This window comes from Ambystoma mexicanum, chromosome 11 (assembly GCF_040938575.1).
Source record: "Ambystoma mexicanum isolate Mex_15411 chromosome 11, UKY_AmexF1_1, whole genome shotgun sequence".
Classification (NCBI taxonomy): Eukaryota; Metazoa; Chordata; class Amphibia; order Caudata; family Ambystomatidae; genus Ambystoma; species Ambystoma mexicanum.
Window position 1 is genome coordinate 142945637 of NC_090934.1, and position 22416 is coordinate 142968052.

The following is a 22416-nucleotide window of genomic DNA, read 5'->3' on the forward strand; positions in this document are numbered from 1 at the left end:
GAGTCACGGCCCTGCCATTCCGAGCTCCGGGACTCAGAGTGGAGACTGGACTCAGAGACAGCCAGCACCCGGGCCTAATACGATTGAAGAACAGGCTCTGAAGAGCCGTCTCAGCTCTGGGTTCTTATCTATACTTCTTGCCCAGCTCCCGGGCCATCATCCTAGTCCGCCAGGTCAGCAGCGAGCTCAATTGGATGAGAGGCCCTTGGGGCACGTGATGGAGAACGACGTGTAAAGAAGCGTTCTTTACACCCAGAGCCGAATCGGCTCTCTGCAGTCTGTCTCCCCCTCTCTGTCCATCTGAGTCGTTCCCCTGAAGGTAACGGTGGCAAATGGATGAAACATTTTAACACAGGATCATTTGCTGATTGATGTAGACGCACCTACATCATCAAATGATCCGGTTCCAAAATGTTTTTATCTATATTGGACAATACAAACGGGACCATTTGATAATGTTAAGTGCGTTTCCCTTACAATTAGAAATGGTCCTGTTTCGAATTAGTTGTCCAACATAGATAAAACATTTTGGAACAGGATCATTTGCTGATGTACACGCACCTTCATAAGGGCAGCAGCATATAGGAGGAGGAGAGAGGCAATGGCAGACTGGAGTAGGTCCTCAGACTCAGATTGAATGCCATCTGAGTGACCCAGCCCAGGTTGTTTACCTAGGCAGGGACCAACCTGCACAGCAGTGTGCGCACATTACACATTTACACTGCACACAAACACGCTGCGCTCAATTAAATGCCCATACTCGCACACAGATACAGCCTCTTCCATGCATGCATGCACACAAAAATACACAAATTCTACACTCACCAGCTCATCTCCTCCGCTCCAGACACCGCAGATGCTGATAACTGTTGCCCTGTTAATGCACAAGCAAGAGAGGACCACTTGGAAAAGATAAGAACGGGAGGGATTAGTGTAATCTAATTTCTCTGTAAAATGACGCCTTGAACATCGCCAGTGTTAATTTGAGCAGTAGTAGGCATGTGGTTGATTTTTTTCCATTGATGGGGGAAACGCGGTTTTCATGAAACGTTTGATGAACAGGATACATATCTATGTGATGTGTTCAGATGCAGAATAAGTTCTGCAACCTTTCGCGTGTCCAACAATTTGTATTGCTTGTGACATGGGCAGTGGACTGAACACAAAGCTATGAGCAGGGCCCGCTACTCAATGCTTGAACGGGCAGGGGCCTTTAAACCTTTTCTTTTGAAATTGGCCTCGAGTGGCCACAAGCAACATTCTAATGTATGCACCCCATGGTGCTTTAGACTGTATTCGTCTTCTCTAAGAAAGAGGGGTCCCCCAAGCATCACTTCTCTTCAGCACTAATTGGTACAAATATATACATGTTTGGCTTTCAAGAGCTAAAATAATACCCACTTTAATGACACCTGAGAATATATCACATAATAAACCAATCTGACATTATAAGTCCTTATTTGTAAAGCCAAGCACATTTTAGTCTTCTTTTCATCATGAGGTCAATACAGCTAAAGGTATGGAAAATCAAAACCAAATAATGAGTTAAAATAATCTCTGGTGTGTTCAACTGTACTTTTATGAGTTTTACACACTCAAAAGAAACAAGATGAACAAGGGAGGCAGGATAGCTTAGTGGCAACGTGCTTGCCTTGGAAGCAAGACAACACGAAGCAACACAGGTTTGATTCCCAGGTCTGCGCTTAGAAACCTCTGGGTATTTAAGCGCGTTATAAATATGCAACTAAGACAATAACAAAAAACGAATTCTGTAACAGAACCTCTATGCCCCTGGGCTGTGTGAGCGCTTTAAAAATGCAAAAAAAAGTAACTTGCTGTATTTTATTTCTTCACATCTGACGTGAGGGGGTGGGGGGCTTCTCTTCACACTGTTCTGTGTGCCTGAGACTATTCTCCTTCCCAGCCTATATTGTGGCCTGCCTGGTACTTCTAGAATGGCAGGTTGGGTGCTGGGTTACGAGGGTGGGGCTGATGGTTGTTTTTGTAATCATTTATATGCATGTGTGTATGTATGTATACACACACACATCTGTGAAAATCAGCGTTTGATGCCACGCTTTGTTCAAACACACTTTCCTTTTCCTGAATGATCAGGAGTATGAGGGGTAGTGCTTATTCTCACATTTGTCCTTCTGCTATAACCAGTGCTTTGCATTGCTTCTTTGAGTCCCCCAAACCCGGACAGTGTGAAAATGTCAACCATCTGCAAGACCATGTGTAAACACCTCTGTGTGCATGGTTGATTGCAAAGTAAGCCCGGTCCTCTGCTTTGAGCCAATGTTCCTCTTTTTCAGATCAGTCTCACTCTCTCTCGTATTCTCTTTACAGACTATCAAAAACACCATGCACGAACAAATTGCAGTCCAGGTTGATAATTGTGAAACTAAAGACATCTGATGTCAAATTCCACAATGCACCTTCTCAATGTTTTATTTGCCAGGGCCTGAGAAGGAGTTCAGTGCAGTGACCATTCTCCAAAGTGAGCAGGCATGAGTCTTTTGCGCGTTGGGTGATCAGGGCAATTCGACTCTCTCTGTATCGGTTATTTAGTAAAGAAGGCACAAGGATATCTTGCTTTAAAAATATTAGAAAAGAAGCCCTTATTTGTGGGGGCCAGGTTGGTGGGGAAAATCAGATGAACAGTACAGACTAAATAATGGTGTCTCTGGGTAACTAAGAGGGTGGCATGTGAAAATGGAAAGTCATAAGATGTATATTTCTAAAAAAAAACCTACATATGGCTCAACAGAAGCAAACTTACCCTAGTTTCTCCACTTTCAGATAATGCCTAAAATCCCAACTTTAGTAAGAGGATGAACGCACATGAATGCCAGTAACTGCATGAGAAAATTGTTATTTTTGCAGCATTACTGGAGATCTACATAATGAATTTCTTTATGCATACAGCATAGTACCATCTATTCAGAATACAAACGCTGTACAATACACCATCAAACTTGCACACGTAAGAATAACAAATTAATGCTTTTTAGGCCATGTTTGGGTTTGGGCAGTAAATTGCACATTTTGGAAGGCATTTGTCCCACGTTTTTATACAGTTGGTGCTGTAACTCATGGCTCTTGTTGGATTGTCAGGAAATTTGACACACGGAATAACATGCTAGCTGTTGTGGCATTTTCTGTTAGGTGCCTATTGTAATAGACAATTGCAAGAGGCGTTAGGGACTTGAGGTGTGTCTGCTTGGGCTGGTTGTGACTCTTCAGTTGAGTGTCTGCATTATGCGCTGGCAAAGCTTACAAGCCCTCATTTCCAGTTCTGTGGATGTGTGCAGACTGCAAACAAGTGAACGTCCAATCAAATGAATGCTTGCTTCAGGAATCCATTCAAAATGGCCGCACCCCATCCTTCTTGCTGTCACTGGCTTAAAGGCCTCCATGCGGTCTGGACGCGTCTCCCACAGTGACGTTGGCAAAGCGATCAATCTGAACTTGTGAACAGAGTGATGAGTGTCCTTTACCAAGAAAAGGCAGCCGCTGTCTTCATTTGCCTAAGAAGGGTGCCAAACACATTGTGTGGGTGGACGGGTAGAAACCTACAACATTGGCTGTGCTTTGTTTTCCTTTGGTAAACATAGGGCACCTTCTTTGACTATGGTGGTAATGGCAAAAGGTGTATTTTTGAACACCGAATACCACCACTTAATTATATTTTCTGATCACTTGGGATATTTTCAGCATGTAGTATTTTGAAATGTTCTGGTATTGGGAGGTATTTGAAACGCGCTTTCACCATTACCGCCAGGCTGATAATGGGGTCCTAGACGTCACATGTTGAGTTGCTTTGAGATCACACTAGCAGAGAAGAAAATGTGTGCACACAACCTTTGATGCAAAGGTCCATCAAGTGGCAACGTCCCCAGCCCTTTAAAAATAACTGCATTTGTTTGCACAGTAGAGAGACATGCGGTGCATAGCTCTCAACTCACACGCTTTTGGCGGGTGTCACCCGCCTTGTAAACAGCTGACTCACCCGCCAAGCCTCCTGCACGCCCATTCGTTTCAATGGGCCTCTCACCCGCCAAAAATAAAATCGGGTGTTTTCACCCACCTTTGCGACCCAAATGGTTGAGAGCTATGGCGGTGGGCCTCCTGTGTGGTTTTCAAGGTAGGCTACGTGGAAAGGCATGCGAAAAAAAAAAATCGCCATGAGTTTCAAAGGAGAACATGGCCTTCGTTTTTGTGACAACAACCAGCCAGACATGCAAGCGAATCACAGTGAAACGCGCTTAGCCATAGGAATTCGTGTCTGACACATAATGCGTCCCACAGAAGCTGCTCTGGGACAGTCGGGGGACAGTTGTGGAAACAGTGACATCCAGATACGGCTGGTAAAATTGCTCTGAAACGTCTGTTGACAGTGATATCCAGCCTGCGGCCTGAGATGAAGGATGGCTCCGCCAGCCGCGCCGCAGCCAGGACGCCTTTGAATCGCCTTCTCTCTGCTGAGCGAGTTTTAGCTGGAGGGGGGTTGGCAATCAGCTAATTGACTTTGAATTACCCATGAAACGCAGCCTAACTGCGCGCCTGCTGAAGCACACTCCAGCAATACCTTAACAAGGCTTTTAATTATTGATTATTACTCGCGGCGCGCCGGAGATGCTCTTCCGCTTACGTTGCGTTGTCGGGAGCGCGTGCCCTTGACGGCGCAGGTAGTACGCACGCCTCTGCGTCGCCGGATCAAGAGGCAATTAGGAGCAACGCCGCTAACACGCGGATAACCTTTTAAGAACATCTTCCGGAAGTCAAGACGTAGCAGAGATACAGCGCGTAACAGGCCGTTTTTTTTTTTTTTTATACTTTATCCTCCCATTCAACGTTATGTATGCCAATATACACAGAACCAAAACACCATGATAATAAACACAGGACATATGGCTTCAAAAACAACCAATTAGCAGCACTTCCATGTGCTTATTTGCATAAGAGGCACCGTTTATCCCAAATCATATGTAGTCGAAGTGACACCACTCAACCCTTAACCCGTCAAGTGACATCACATGAGCTTTGGCCCCAGTGAGTTGCGTTGCATTGTTCTGAACAATCCTTATCAGACATGCCAACATTCCGACTCAGTTGGGCGGGAGATTTCATCCGAGAAATCTGGAGTCGCACATTTTCCCATAGGGATGCATTGGGGCTAGAAGTATTTTAGACAGGAGAACGTGAAAAATAGCAATATTTTTTCACGAAAAGTCGGGAGTCTCCCGCCTAAATCGGGAGGGTTGGCATGTATGCCTTATAGAAAAATCAAGCACACACACACCTCAGAGAGATGGCTGCCCCAAGGACCAGCCATGAGCACGTCAGCATTACACAAACCATGGTCAAGCTGTCTTCTTCAGCCCTATCACACTCTCCAACATCAGCAGCTAACCAGACCCAAAGAGCTGTAGTAGAACCGGTTGGGGGCTATTCCTTATGCATAACATACTTCCAAGTTTATTTGCCAAACTCATAGAAAGCAGAAGGGCACAAAGGGAACCGGGTGCTTCTGACCTGCGCCCATCGAAACCACTGGTTACACATTTGTAATCTTTGTACAATAAAAAACATGAGACCAGAACCAAAATCATTACATACATCACATATTTCCAACGTCCATCCATCCATGCCCTGCCACCTCCCCAATCCCATTAGCCTCCCCACAGTGCAAGTTACATATAGTGTTGCGCTACACGTCATGGGATAACGTTTTTGGCAGTATTAACTTGTTCAAGGTAATATTAATATGACACTTGTCCTGATCAACTTTTTCTGCTCGGACCATAATGCCAACTTCAAGAACAAAACTATTACTAAAGTAGAGGCAACAAGTCTCCCACACTCGAACAGGCAAACCAACCCAGATAGAATGCGTACAACTAGAGGAACACAGACCCTCCCTCATGTCAACCTAGCGCATGGAAAAAGATACAAAGTGTTAAGAAGAAAAAAATAGCCCCAACTACAGTTACTCACCCCTGCCTACCATCCTCAACAGGAACATTTTGCGGCGTGGGATGTCTAGTTAGCGGCCAGGGGAGTTGCTAGGTCTGGAAAAGACCCGGGGCTAAGCTGATGTTGGAACTGTTGGGACTGGGGGCTAGCTAGTCTTTTGGCTGTAGCTCCTGAGATTCTATCCGGGGCTACAACCAAAAGATCAGGGGCTATAGCCCCCTTAGCCCCCCACTAGCAACGCCCCTGTTAGCGGCAGCCGCAGATCCTCTTTACACGTAAGGGTACACCAGCACCTATTATCCATCTGCCATTGCAGATCGAGACCTCCGCTTGCAGCTGCCCCGCCCCAGTGCGCAGAGGTCAGATAGTAATGCTAGCCAAGGGGCTGTAGTAGGCAACGTTTCTGCCTTCCAATGGTACACGATAACCCTCCCTTTTTTTTCTTACAGAGCCACGTGCAGCAAGGCCACCAATAGAGGTATCCAAGTCCATATTGAGATGGCCCAATGGCTGCCCTTGCATGTCATGTGCTTCATGGCATCTGTAAGTGACACCATGGTGTTACTCTGCATGTGGTCTTCTATGCGTACACAGATTAGTGCATTGTGAACTTGAGTTATTGTGTGCGCTTGACTTGGTACTCACTGTTACCTTCTGCATCCAGGCCTTCAACTCGTTTTAGGCCAACTAATGTATCACGGGCATAGATTCTCCTCCCATGGTCACCAGTCAGGTAGAGTGGCGAGTCACACCCTGTGGCAAGTCACTCCATGAAATATTCCCTTCCTCTATAGTGGATCCACTTTCACAGGTAATTTCCTTGGTTTTGAGATCTCCAGGATGCGTGGGACGGGGGGGCAGCAGCCCCAATTTCAGGTGGCTGGAGAAGGCCTCTCTCATCTTGGTGCCCACTTTCAGTGGCGTATTGGTCAACTCAGACATAAAGAGACAGCCCTCCTTCACTAAGACATTCTCCAGGAGAGACAGCAGTCAGCCCCTCGTATGATAACTTGAGCTTGTGAGCTTTCCTAGACATGGCACTGTGAGTGGTGGGGTGGAGTGACAGACAATGAGTCAACAACCCCAGGCGCTTGCCATAGGAGAAGGGAGATGCGCCTCCTCTAGGAAGCAGGGCAGGGTACAACTGGAGGAGGACAACCGTAGGGGACAAGCAGGACGGACAAGCAGGCAGATTGACATAAGATGGCATCAGACGGCCATATGTCAGGGGCATGTGTGTGCGTGATTGGGGGAGTCTTGGCACAGACATCAAGACTATGCGTAGCATTTTTCCCCCCCAAAAGCCTTTGGTTGCAGTTGACTTTGCAATGCTATCCCATGGCTCGGAGTGTGGCTCAAGGTCAGACTGGCCTATAGCGCAATAGGGCAAGGCCCAAACCAAAAACACATGCTGCTAGTGTGGGTCGTTTTTTTTTGGTGAAAGAGGGACACTTTTTTGGCCCATTTGGTCCAGTTTAATAAGTTACTTCACCATGCGGCTAGTAGTTTTGACCAGTGTTGCTGAATACATATTCTTTAAAATGCACAATTTGCATCACATTTTATCAAAAACCTCCCCCTTGGGTACTACTCAACCGGTCTGTACAAGAGCAATGAATTGACATTTGCAATTGTGGCCCCCTTTTTGATTGGTGCCCGAGACAAAGTTATGCCCCAGTCCGACCCTGAAGGGGCTATGACCTTTCAAACTGCTGCGCATTCCTCATGTGCACTAAGTTTTTGTTCGGAGACTCCATGTCGTTTTCCCCATGTATGCAGATTTGACATCCTGTAACCCTGCCCCCACATTTTTCTTCCGCGGCCTGTTCAAAATCCCCAGAATGCACCGGAAATAGCACAAGGGCCTGAATGCGGTAAAAGCTGGGGGGTTATGAGTGCGCCCTCCTCGTTCAGAGGAGTGAAGCAGACACCCCACAACTATCCGCTCAAGGCATAATGGAACCAAGAGACGTGTTTTAAAGGGGCCCAGGCAAGCCTTGCTCCGGGTACCTATATGAGAACCAAATACAGAAGACAGATCTGGGCTTCTGTTTAGAAATGAATGCTGGCTGAAAATTTCATACCATATTTGTTTTTTCTCATTGTACGCCTTCTCTTTGCTGCACACCACGTAAACGTCAATGGCTGCTCTCTTTCTAAGTGCACCCAAGCACTGTTTACTCCCCTACTCTTTCCACTGACCTGGACTACGATCCCCAAGGGCGTTCAACCCACAGCGCTTTGAGATCACATCAATGGTATAAAAGTTGCTATACAAATGCCCAATAACATAACATAACGTATGGGTGTCCTCCCTCACCACCATACGGTCTCCAAACTTCCATTCCACCAAACCTATACCAATTTCGGCCCAAACCCAATTTATTTTATTGTTGTTGCCCATTTTGATTTTGCTATTGACATTTTATTTTTTCTATTTTCAGGCAGTTGTTCTGCTTTTCGACTTATTTTTGTTTGGTTTATGGAGGTAACCATTTGGCCTCATTACAACTGCCAGTCTGGTAACAACGGTGCCCGTAAGCCTACTGGCACCGTTGATACTGGACTGCCACAGTACGACTGCGGGCAGGTACCGTCCCGCCCGTCAGGGGCAGACCTAGCGGGCAGAACATCACCCGCCCGCAGTGTCTCCCGGAAACACCGGTACTGTTATTAAGGGTGCCAGTGCTTCCTTGGTCCCCATTCCTGTTGAGTCCTATTAGACTCAAATGGGAATGGGGATATATAATTTACTGGCACCTGACTTCCCGGAACACCAGAGTTGTAATCCCCCGGTGTTAGCGGCAAGCCAGGCGCTGGTAAATCTTGCAAATCTGGCAGCAACCCGCCGGTAGCACTGGCAGGGTTACCGCCAGACTTGTATGAGGAACACTGTCTGCAAAAGATTACAGATCGGTTGCAATGAACATCTATGCAAATTGGGATTGTAGCAGTGACACAACGTGAGCAACTTTGACGTTTCATGATTTGAAAATTGGTCAAATGCAATGGAATTCCAACAGCTCATGTCTTTGTGTAAATGCATAAGCAACACTTGCAACACTAGTCACATGTTACCTTTAGTGTGAGTTCTGTTTATCAGCCTGCATTTGGTTTGGAATTGCATGCAGATTAACATGTGATGTGTATCTCTTTGCTCGACCTTACCGACCAATCACACGTAGCCATTGACTAGCCACTAACTCTAGGGAGGTAGAACAGAAACTTTGCAATGGCTCAAGTGCAATTAGCAAAAATTGCTCTAGTGTGAAGATCTTTGGGCCTGATTTGCTCTGAAGCACATCAGAGATGCCCGTGTTCACCCCATCCACAAAGACTAAAACTGGGGCAAATCTAGAGATGCTCAGAGCATCTTTGACAGACTCACGTGCACATGCAGCTCTCGAAGATGCGCCCTTGGGCATCTCAGAGACGATTCACTCCAATTGTGTGGTTTGTGGGTCAGGGATAAGGTAGCAGTGCTAATGAGAGATGCTCACAGACATCTTAGATGTGCTGCAGTTCAAATCACAGAGAATAGTGCCCATGTTCATGTAAGATAAGTACAGATAATGGGGACAATGAGTGTGTATGTGTGCATTTTTACGTTGTTTGGGGTGGGTGTTCATTGCGTGGGAAATATAAATCTGCTGGCTGCAAGACCCTAACTATGAGTGGTACTCCCCAATCAGTCAAGGTAGAGGAACACATGTGAAGTGAGGTTCTGCGCCACAAAAAAGATCTATTTTTCATCATTGTTTATATAAAGCAGAATACTTATTGATTTTCTCTATGATACTAATTTGTGCAAGTTTGTTTCTGAGTGTTATTAACTTAACACAGTTTTTCACCAGGACAAAGGCCTAGGACGAGAAAAATCATTACTCGTGTACTAGGGCGCTTTGAAACAGTATTTGCTTCCTGTATAAGTGCCTAACAAGTGAACAATAAATAAATAAATGCATTGACATATCCCTTACACTCGTAATTCCCTGCTAGATGTGAAATCACGGTGGATAACGTGAATAATAGAATTGTATTTACTGCAAGTCCTATTGCATTTTCTCATCTCTTTCTCTTCTTCCATTGCCTTTTCAAGCAATTCGAGTGGTAAGGCCCCGTCATCGTTTCACTTCTTTTTACTTGAAGTGACCTATATATTATGTTTGATCACTATGGGAAAAATTAAATAAAGCTTGTATTAAAATATAGAAATAAAGAGATATTTGCCGTGAATGTCCCTTGCAGGTCAAAGTTTAGCGGGCACTTGTCAACGAACATGAAAAGGGAGAGCACACCTGCATTAGACCTAAATGACTAACCTGGCAGCACTTCAGTGTCCAGTGGTTGAATGTCATCCACAGATGCTGGGGTCAGGGGTCTATATAGAAACATGTGAACTGGAAAAATTGATGATGTTGCCGCTTTATGATATGGTTCTGAAAACCCCTTCTTTAGAGTTGAGTCTACTGACTGATTTCTGCTTCATATTTAACAAACTCCTTTTGGATCAACATTGCATAATACCTATAAAAAAGGAAAACAGGCTTTCTATTGGCACTTGTTTCTAGAAAGACATTTGTCCATAGAACAGTGATGCACAATTAAGGCACTGAACTCTCAGAGGACTGCTTAGAGATAACACTTGCAGGCCCTGAACAATACAAACCCTGACGTTACTACATGATAGAAGTAGGTAGATATCAAGGACCATTCATTTCCCATGACTGCCATAATGGACCTGGCTATAACATGGCAACAGCTCGAACATGGTGCTAGTGTCCAATCAGATGATGTAAGTGTCTCACAAATGCCTAAATATTACCTGCATACAAGCCTGCATTATAGCCTTTGTTCTTGTTTTTAACTGGATTTATGCAAGGAACAGATGCAAGGACACATATCGGTCTTACTTTAGTTACAACAGGAACTCATTTACATGCTCAATTAAGGCATTACATTGCAGAGGAATGCTTAGAAATACTTTATACTTTATATTTCTATACTGGCAGGACCTATACAACACAAACTTTGATGTTATTACATGATACTCTGTGCTTTACACTGTTGAGCACCCATGTATCCTCATTTATATGTTAGGCAATGATTTGTAACAGATGGTTTTCATACAATATTTTTCACAATGATATTGCAGGATACTGTTACCTTGTCATTCCGACTGCTACATTGCCATTTATACATAGCCTCATATGAAACTGTGATTTGTCTACTGTGTATACCTGACGGTCTACACGATGAGCGGACGTGCATTGAGAAAGTGACTTCCAAGTGTGCATGTTGATTTTGTGTTGCCATTGTGCTTGTGGTTCAGCATTAGCTTGGTGCAAGAGGGATTGCAGGGTCCCAACAGGAGCATACCAATTCACTAGAATTACTACTAGCCCATGGTCAGGCGCACATGACTCCTCAAGAAGGGGAATGGAAATTCAGGGACTCAGCTGGAGAGGTGAGAGGGGGGGACAGAGAGTGTTTTTTTCTCTAGAGCACCAGGATTCTTGGAGATTGGTGATGTTATGAAGGACGAGGCAGTATTTTGCTCTATCAATGGCTACGTATAACCACCATCAGATTTGTATGCATTATTATGATTGTTATGATTGGTTATTTATAACACGTGTAATGCCCCAAGGTTTCTAAAAGCGGACCCGGGGATCCAACCTTTGTTGCTCTGTGTTGTCTTGCTTCCAAGACGAGCACTTTGCCCTTGAGCTATCCCCCCGAGACAATGATAACCCAATTGTATAGACAAGAGGATGTGCGTTGAATGTATGTTTGACATGTTTGACAGTAATTCATGTAATTTGCATACTACTGCATGTTAGTGTGCATGTTTAATGCAAGTAAGGTATAGCAGAGCCCTCAACTGTAGACAATTGCAACAGGTTTTGATAGACTATTTATAATACCCATTGCCCCTTTTGTACTGGAACCCATAGAATACAGCTGTTTCCCACAAACAATTCTGTCCAGTTGTCTCAGTCCCTGTCATCTCTGTGCCTGAACACACTGCACTGCATGGTTTTCATAATGTTTAACTTAGTCATTCATGCAAAAACAAAAAAAAAAATAGTCACTAAATTAATTTGCATGCCATGTAATGCCTTTTTATCTTCGTGTTTGCATAGACTACGGTCGTCCAAAGGGCCTTCATCCACCGGAGCACTTTGAAGACATAACAATGGCAGTAAGCGCTATACAATGTCAAATAACATAACATACAGAACTCAACAATCTTCTTGCAGGGCAGCCTATCAGACTACAATCCCTCTCACCGTGCTGGAATGGTCATATTTTGTATGTAATTTGCCCATCAGTCCAGTTCATGTATGACCTCACTTCTGCATTTGCCACTGCTGACTGCTATATCCCATTGCAGAGACATAGCAGACGTTTGTCATGAAGTGGATTGCACTGCCCTTGAATGGATAACTTCCTTCCTTCAGGATAGAATCAGCACTGTCAGATGCACGCCTTTCTGCTCTCAGCTTCAAATACGGTGTCCCCCAAGGCTCAGTCATATCACCATTTTGGAATCTTTCTGACCTCCTTTCTAGATGTACCCTTATGATACTTTCAATTTGCGCCTTGAAACACATTGTGTATAGGCGCATTACAAATACCCAATAAATAAATAAAATGTGAGTTCCATAACCTGACACGTACTGTCCATAGACTCTCAACATAAATGAATGCTGTATAAGACAGGATAATTGATCACCACCACTGCATGAATGCATCAAAGATGGACGTCAGTTTTTCTGTGCCCAATTGCCCCAACTATACTCCCCTTCAACTGGTCAACCACAATTGACCCCCCATGTATCCCTATAAAAGCAGACAACTACTTGGGTTTGTTCTTCCATAGCAGGATTTCCTTTGAAAGGCACACTAGGGAGGTATGGAAGCATGATGTCATCCTCCCTGCCTTGCCTCAACAAGCATCACAAGGTGGAAGTAACAACAGTGCTGTATATGGTGAGACTGGATTGTTGGAACAGTCTGATCGTGGGCCTTCCCAAATCTCTTATTAGCTCCCTGCAACTCATCATGAACACAGCGCCATTGCTTACACTAGGACTACAAACTTGGGACAAATCTCTCCGAACCTGAAGGCCTTACCTTTGCACAGGGTTTTCATGTAGCTTTCATGCACTGCCTGGAGGGCGGACACAGCCTTTAATGGCCCACCAGCTGGAGTGACGGCAGGCCTGGGCGAAGCAAGGGCCTCAGCTCAGGCTGTGAGCCGTTAAAGGCTGTGTCCGCCTGACAGGCAGGGCATGAAAGCCATTCGCACCTTGGGGCTTGTCCGGGGTGCAAATGGCTTTCGCAATTTAGCAGCGGGAGATTTGTGCTGCTTGCACAGCCGATCTTCCGATGTAAAATGAAAAAATAAAAATGTCCATCGCCATTGGTAAAAAGACCCTTTTACATGTCTATGGTGGTGGCCAGACGGGAGGAGCAGGTAAGTAGAGGGGGTGGGGAGGGGAAGTGGGACATTCTGGGGAAGGGAGCAGCAGGGAGAGGCTCCCTATTGCCCCATGCAATGGGGAAAAAAAGAAAAAGGAAAAACACCACCTGGGGAAAGGCCTCGGGTGGATGGGACAGCGTTCAGTGATTGTGAAATCTCGCCTGCTGTTCCAGCCACCTGATTGGCTGTGCACCCTTCCCCGTGTGTGAATGGATGGTGGGGATCCTCCTACTCAAGACTGTACTTCAAATAATAAACCCTTCCTGTAAAAATGGGAAGACGACTGTTCTCAGCCACATTCATAGAAACAGAGCATCTCCAGCAGACAGCGCACCACCAGAAGCCAGGACAAGTGCAGTCTTAAAACCTGCTGCTGCAAAAAGGAAATGACCAAAAAACAATCCTTCTCTACCTACGTCCCAAGACTATGGAACCTCCTCCCCGTCGGCATCAGACTTGCCCCCATAAAAATAACTCGAGACCCACCTCTTCAAGGAGTCTCTCTTCAACATCTAGGCCATCACGTCACCCTTCGTGCCACCTGAATACAGCTGTAACAATCCTATGTGCTCCTTTGTATCCTACCCCAGCTGTATACCTTTTCTGTTACCTCAGAAAAGCGCTCCATTACGCATCTGTAATGTTCTACACCTCTGTTAAGTGCTCTGTTATGTATCTGTATTGGTGTATACCTCTGTAAAGTGCTCTGTTGCTTCTCAAACCTAGGTCCACGCTCAATAAATACCATGATAATAAAGAGACTAGGACTGCCGTACATTAGTTCTGGAGGCATTCCTCTCTGGAACAAACTTTCTCTAAAAACCACTTCAGAACACAGCAACGTGAAATTCAGAAACTTGCTAAAAACATATATTTTAAAACATTTTCGCCTGGCAGACTGATATAGACTGGTGCCCATCATTAGGGTAATGTCCATAGTCTTGGTGCTCCGAGATGGTTTTGAGCTAGCCGCCACCTATCTACTTGTCAGCAGGGAGGGGAGGTCAGTTATTTAGGGGCACTAAGTTCAGAAGCGACACCCTAGCGTCCACCCATTTGCACACTTCCGGCACTCTTAGACCTGCACTGCCCATTTCCTGTGTATGTGCTCGATCTCGGCCCCTGGCCTCACCACTCTTATCCATGTTTCCTTACCCCTCCAGTCATGCTAGTCTAAACTTTCCAAGAACTGGGAAAGACCTTTTATTTACACCCCCTCTTACTTACATCTTTCTCACTCCCCCACCATCTTCTAGTGCAACAAAGGAATCTGTAAACTGTGTTTGGCACCCTGTAAATCAATGACAATGGAACAAGTAAATAGCAGCCCCATTATGAGTTTGGCAATGTGGGGAAAAATGTGGAGGTAATTCTGTTACCATTTTTTCTGCACCACCAAATTACATGTTTTGGCGGAATTACGATGTACCTCTGGCATGATGCTGGAGTTGAATCCTCCACTTTTCCTCCAGACACTTCAGAAAATAAATTGGGACTTTCACCTCCTTCCACCACTTGTAATCCTGTGGTAAAGTCATGGCACCATGTGGTGGCAACTGTAAATTCGTTTGGTGGTATCTCTGAGGATGCACCTGTGAAATAACTACAAACTCCTAATGAGGCCCATTTTATTTATTTATGTATTTATTTATTTATTTATTGCATTTATTATACACCCAAAACAATGGGTGTCACGGTGTAGTTACAGACATCTTGGTATACTTGGAGACAATTAAAATGAAACACTAATTACAAACACCATTGGCACATCTGTTAAGCTTTGATAAAAATGGAGTAGGTGACATAAACCGTGACCTTTCCTCATGTCATATAGACTACTTTGAAAAGGACCACAGGGCACATCCTCCCTTCTTCCACAAAGTGTGCACTTTACACTCTTTCCTAAATCCATCTGTTACTCCATAGATCTTTGTTTGTAGGTGTGTCATGCTGTTTTTTGGTTGCTTGTTGCTCTGGGGAGGAGGGTGAAGAGCTCAAGGTCAGGGGATCTGTAAGGTTACCCAGCTAGAGTATGAAACTGCAGCGAGAGTAGGACGGGGAGAGGAGTTATTGCCAGGGAGACTCGGGAGTGGAGGGCATTTGTCAGACTGAGGATTGACAATGTTACCCTTTAATTATGAGCCAAGCAAGAAGAGCCAGTGAAGAACTTGCGAAGCACTTTTTAAGTGTAGGATTTCATGTTATCTGCTTATTCCCAACCACATTATTAGACAATCCTTACAATGGGAAGATGAATAGAATTTAAGAATTCCTGGAATGCCAAAGATGAAGCTGCTCTTGAGGAGTGAATAGAATCAAACTCTTAAATAGTTTATAGCAGAACATGAGTTAATTGATCAATGTACTGAAAAGTTGCAAAGGACTAAAAAGGTCAGAAATTCACAGCGCAGGCCATTTCTATTACCTTCAGTCAACCAGCGAGCAGATTCACTGGCTCAATGATGAAAATAATAAAAAATGATCGTCTGCCCCACGTGAAAAACACGTGTGAATCTACAAGCCCTGGAGTTCAAAGGCGTAAAGTAAGGTGTTGCCATTTACTTTTTACTTTCACTGGTGGGACGTGAGCATAACACAGAATTAACATTTCCTGTGATAGATTTCTCCTCAGAGGTCATGGGCACAATCTTTTACGGCCAAATGAGATTTTCATGTAGGCGTAAAAGGAGTTGATTTCCATCTACTCCGCCTGGTTTTTGCATCTGCTAAAAGTGGGTGACTCCCATAAGAATCTATTGTAAATGTGGTCTGCGACGCCTTATTTGCAGGCAACATGTACATCTGTTAAAAAACAAGCAGTCAAAGGAAAGACTAAAGGCGATTTTGACTGCTTTTACTTTTTACTTTTGCATACCGTTTTGTAAAAGTTGAAAATCGCATGCAGAGGACCTCCAACAGCAATGCATGTGTGAACGCTGGTGGTCCCAGGCATGCAATTAACACTTTGCACAAAATTACCCCGATAGTGTTTTAGTCCAAAGAGTCTGATGCTCATACAAACATTTTTAATATCCCAGTATGAATTGAAATTCATTGGAGCTTCTAGAATTTTATGTGCTTATGCAATATTGCTCCTGGACTCAGACATGGGGCACACCTCATCGGTAGTGGTAACAAAAAAGATGACCAATGTTTACTGTCATGTTTACCTTTCTGGAAAACCAAAATTAAAAACTTACCTGCATATGGCTGCACCAAATATTTCCACCAGGAAAATAGAGGAATGTTGACAGGCAGAAGTCACTCCCGGGGGTCCTTCAGACAACCCCAATGGAGTATTATGAAACTTCATAATGGGCAATATGACCCTCGGACGGAGGCATAACTGTTTGGGTAATGCCCCTGGGGTTATAGTTAAAGAGCCAAGTGAAGCAAGGGCTATACCGGAGCCCCAGGGGCATTAGCCGACCGGTAATTCCCCCTTCCGAGGGTCATATTGCCATTAGTACACCTGCACATCGTACATGGGGTACTAATTGCAATTTTTCTCGAGTTGAGAAATGGTGCTGCAACCATTTCTCAACTTGAGAAAAAAATGCAAAAAAAAATGACCACCAGGGTTCAGGGACAAGGGACTACATGTAGTCCCTTCTCCCTTTCCATGGCAGCCATTAAAATCAATGTAAAAAAAGAAAACAAAGCAAGTGGCCACCATGGAAAGGGCGAAGTGACTACACGTAAGCCCTTCTCCCTTTATATGGCGGCTAGTCGCCGCGAGAAATCCAGATGCTGCAGAGGTTGGAGCCTTCTCGGGCAGAGAAGGACAGGGCGAGGGCCGATGAGCTTGCATTTTACACTCACCGGGTACTAATGGCAAATAACAAGAAGTCATCGGCACTAATTATTGATAAACCTCAACATGTGTACTATGATTACCTCTGCAACTGCTTGGATTAGGAAAGAAATACATTGGGCAGTCTCTTAGCACTCCTTTACCTGCCAATGAACTTGTATGGATTATCAGTATCAACAAATGTTAATGCCAGTACTTACTGACTTGTCAAAAGTAACACCAGTGAAACACATGGTTCCAGGTTACTCACAACATGTCCTGTAGCAAAACATATATCGCTGGTAGTAAACTTTAACAGCTGGAGTAAATAAGCAGTGATAGTCTCAAATGATTCTTCAACAGAGGGGCTCTAGATCCAAAATCATGCTTCTGTCACATTCAACCCAAACCTCCTCTAAAGTATGTGTTCCTGGCTTTGCTACCTTTTTGCGAAAAAAAATATATAATGTATTGATTGTAAAAAATATATTAGATGCATAAAGGCAAGACAATGAATGAATTATGAATATTCTTAGACCAACTAGCATTATAAAAATTGTCGACGTTATTCATCCCAAACAGATACAAAAGGCACCTTTATGACACCAACTGCATCAATGCCAGGCAACTGCACCAATGCCAGGCATACAATACATCAGCAAGAAAACTAACACAAAAGGAAAGTGACAAGTAGGGGAAAACTGAAAGCAAATATATATTTTGTTTCCTTCCTCCCTAAAAAGGATAAGGAAGTTTGAGTAGCTTGATGAGCACTGACTATTCAATATTTCTAACACTCAATAAATATAATAATAATAATAATAATAAGAAGAAGAAGAAGAAGAAGAAGAAGAAGAAGAAGAAGAAGAAGAAGAAGAAGAAGAAGAAGAAGAAGATAACATGTCCCATCCTAGTCAGCATTCTTACATTGAGGCAAATGGCAGACAGAATGAGAATGCTCACAAAAGGATAGGATGTCCCACTGACACTTGCAGAAAGAAATCTTGTTGGACACAAGAAAAGATCGATTTTTTAAGCAATTAAATAAATGGGTCTTGATGATGAGTTTATGAGAATGACAAGACTTTTCTAATACTTTCAATAGCCTCAGTATTAACCAATGGCCAAAAATATTGAGAAGATTCAACATAGGAAGAGAGACAAGACAAGGTTGTCCACTCTCACATCTACTGTTTGCATTGGCTCCACTGTCAATCTAAAGAACAGCTGATGAGGCAACGTAAGTACAAACCTGCCGTAGAGTTGAAGAAAAGATGTGGTTGTATATTGACAACTTACGTCCATGGAATGCTGAATTTACCTAATCTTTCATCTGTCTTTGGGGGTCATCACTGGTTGGGCGGAGTGATAAAAATGTGGTGGTAGCACTATTACAGCAGCATTACTGCTCCACCCAAACCCGAGTTTGGGGGAAATTGGGTTGCTGGAGGTAAAATTACCCACTTTCCACCCATTTGTGGCGCTATTACCAGTGCAAACATTGCGCCGTATTAATAGTGCCCAAACTCTCCCATTGGGTCCAATGGGAATGGGGACTTCCAGCACCCCCCCGTTCAACTCGGGATCAGATGCAGACTGCCTTGGACCGAGTTGCGGTAATGCTATTAGTGTTAGTGCTATCCTGGAAGATTTACTGCCGTGATAGCCCAAGCTCATGATAGAGCCCTTTGTCACTGAAAATCCCCATTTCTGGCTGAGGCTCTGGCTATAAATACAATGGGATAAAAAAGAGAGGATGGCATACTCCCTCTACTGCCAGTAGCATCTCCATTTGAAGTGGAGAAGATGCCCAAATATATGAGAATTGAATTCGTACAGACATCAGTGAAAGCATTATACATTATTTATTTGTGCATTGTAAAGTATTGCATTGCAATTAAAATCTGTTCAAAGAATGGTGAAGAAAGGGAAGAGGAGAGGGAAAAATCGGGTTAGGGACTATCCACATATAAACCTAATAACGGTGCCGGTGCTTCTGTGAAACTCTGAAGGTGGGTGCCGTATCGCCCGCCAGGTCTGACCCTGGTGGGTTGGACGGCACCTGCATGCAGAGTTGTACTATGCCGGTCTGGTAACACTGTTGTTACCGGACCTTAGAATGAGGCCCATTGAGAAGTAGTCAGATGTTGAAATCTTGGTACTCTGGATACAAATGGATCTTGGTAGCTGGTCAGACCTCAGGCTCCACTTGGGGGAAAGATAAACTCCATCAAATTGAATGTTGCACCAAGATTTCCTGGGTTCTTATACATTATTTCTTTTACATGGCAGCCTTTCCTATGCCAAAGACCGGAAAAACACGCTTTGCCTATCTGATATATAGTCTATTGAATATGACCTGGGCCACACATGCATACTGTTTGAGTGCTTGATCTCACAAGTTAGTTTGGTCACAATTTATAGAAATACATGGAGAAACACGTACATTCATCAAGTTAGAGCATTGCGACAGGGATATTTATAACAGACAAATATTACCTGTTTTCACGGGCCTTACAGAATATTGGTCACAGTCAGTGCTGGATTATCCAATAGGCCCCACACCTTTTAAGGGAGCCGCGCCCACCAGTGCTTCATTGGATGTTGTATTTAATTTGTAAGGGTAGCAATAAGTTGTGCTCTCCAATAGATAAGGAGATGTTAACAGTGAATGGAACCACCTCCCGAGCCCCAGAGAATCCTTGTGTGTTCATGGCATCGCCTGACAATGCAAAAGTTCCTTCCCGAAACATTACCTAGTCTCCCTAGTGTCAACAAGAAAGTAAAACGTTGTGTCACCTATCATCACCCTAATGCCTCCACGCGATTAGGTGTGACCGGATGGGACACAACAAGTATGTCTGTGGGCTGTCCTACTGGGGAAATAGGAATAGTCTATTCCCTGTGTAGGGGTTGTTTCCCACTATAGTGACCCCTCCCATTTTCTGTATTGGTACCGTTGCTGTTGTATACATGGGATCTGGGGAGTGGGCATGTACTTGTGCTAGTTGCTGCGCTGGTGTTGCCACGTGAGGCACCATCGTCTGGGGTGGCATTGTGGTTGGGGTGCTTGGGGTTGTGCCTGTGGGGGTAGCTGTATCCACTGCTGAGTGTTTTGCATCTGTTCATGTTGTTGCATGTCTGTGACATATTAGTCATTCTGCCCTCCTAATACCCCTTTTCTCCTCACCCTGATTGCACCCCCCTGTACCTGCATGTTCGGGAAATGTGCCCTAGTTGTCCACAGGCCCAGCACTTTGGTGGCTCCCTTGCCTGCCATGGGAATCCTCCTTCTTCCCCACCTGGTCCCTGTGACATTTGCTGTGTGTAGCCATGAAACCCTCCTGCATATTGGTGCGATAATGGCCTAAACCCCTGTCCTCTCTGGAAGCCTACCCTCCCTCTGAAGCTCTGTTGGTAGCCACCTCTCCCCATGTACCCTCCTCCCATGGGTGGTGCGTATGTTGGTAGGGTGCCATGTGGCTGTTGTTGTTGGAGCTGAGGCAGTGGTTGAGAGGTTGCTGTCTGTGCCTGTGGGTTCGGGGCTCATTATCAGTGCTCCTCCTAGTGCATACTTGGACAATTTCTTCTGAACTAACTTTGCTTCATCTGCCTTCCTCCGTTCTGTCTTTTGTTTCATCTTTCGTTGCCACAACCTACAATGATGTACTATGGTGAGTTGTATTTCTGCCCATGCCTTCGCTTCCATCCCTACACATTTTTTCAAGTTTTTCTGTACTAGCTCTGGTAACCCTTGCACCAAGATGTGGTAAACCTTTGCTATTGTTTTGTCCCACAGGTCTTGAATTTCAGGGCACCAAAGCTGTTGAGTTTCCTGAATGTAATTAACAGGATCCTCATCACGCATCTATGTTTGATGTATCCAGGAACTGCATCCGCAATGCCTGCCATAGTGCTGCCCTACAGTTTGCAAATAGTGCCCCATTGTGTGCTGTGTTCTGAATGCTCACCCCCGGGAACCCCACCCTCTTCCAGATGTCATCAGCAGCATCTACTAATATGGAGAACAGCAGTGCTTTGACATCACCCACTGCTAGCCTGTGTCCCACTTCTTCATTCCGTGAATCCTTTTCCCAGCTCCTCCACTTAACAAGGGCAATCTGCACGTGATGTTTTCCTTATCTGCGTACTTCCAGGGCACGGACTGTGGTCTCGTCCCTCCCCTCTCTAATGACATCATCTGTGAATACGTGGCCCTCTTTTCCGGGGTTTGTCTATACTGCCTGAATGGGTCCCCCCTCATCTTCAATTTCTGTATCTATGTGTATGGGTTCTATTGTGTGTGCCTGCTGTGTAGTGTTGTGAGCCCCTACCAGTCGCCTTCTGGAAAATAAATGTCCCTTGATTGTGTGATCATTGCCCCGTCCCTTCTGCGCCCAGGGAGGTCCCCGAGTCTGCTGCTGTATGGTGCCTGGGTGGGCTCCCTCCTCTGCTGTGTCTTGTGTTGGTCTGTCATGCTGTCTACCCCTCTGTTCGTGTGTCCTACACTCCCAAGAGTTCCCTCCATTAGTCCTCATGAGATAGTTTGTTAGGCCCTTCCCTCTCCTCATCACTATGGTTATCGTCGTTGTCAGATTCACATCCATGTTGCTACAGAAACTAGTTGAGAAATTCAATTTTTGTGTTACTAGGTTGGGGCCGTGCGGTACATTAAGATCGATGTCTGTTAATTTACATATTTCCTCCTCTCGCACTCCCAAGCGTGTGCGATGTGTCCACTTGGCCCTCCAATGTACTCACCTTTGTTTTCCTCTTCCCTTTGTTTGTCCTCTTCTCGCCTTTTCCTCGCTAATTCTATTTTAATTTGGTCACATACTTTTTTCTAACACCCGTGCTTCCTAATCCTTCCTACTTAGTTCCCTTGCCCACCTTTCCATCCTCAACTGCTTAAATTGCCTCTCTTCTTGTACTTAAGTGATTCCTGCAATAATATTTTCTTTGTCCACAATGCCATCTCCATCTCCTTTTTCTCCTCCAACATCTTCTCTTTTTCTTCCCTCTTCCCATTGTCTCTCTTCCTTCACCTCTCTTTCTACTAGGTTTTTTCGTTCCTTTTGCAATAGTACTGAATGCCCTCTTATTCTGCTCCTGCAGCTCTAGTTCATTTGCCAATTCTCACTGCTGCACTTTATTG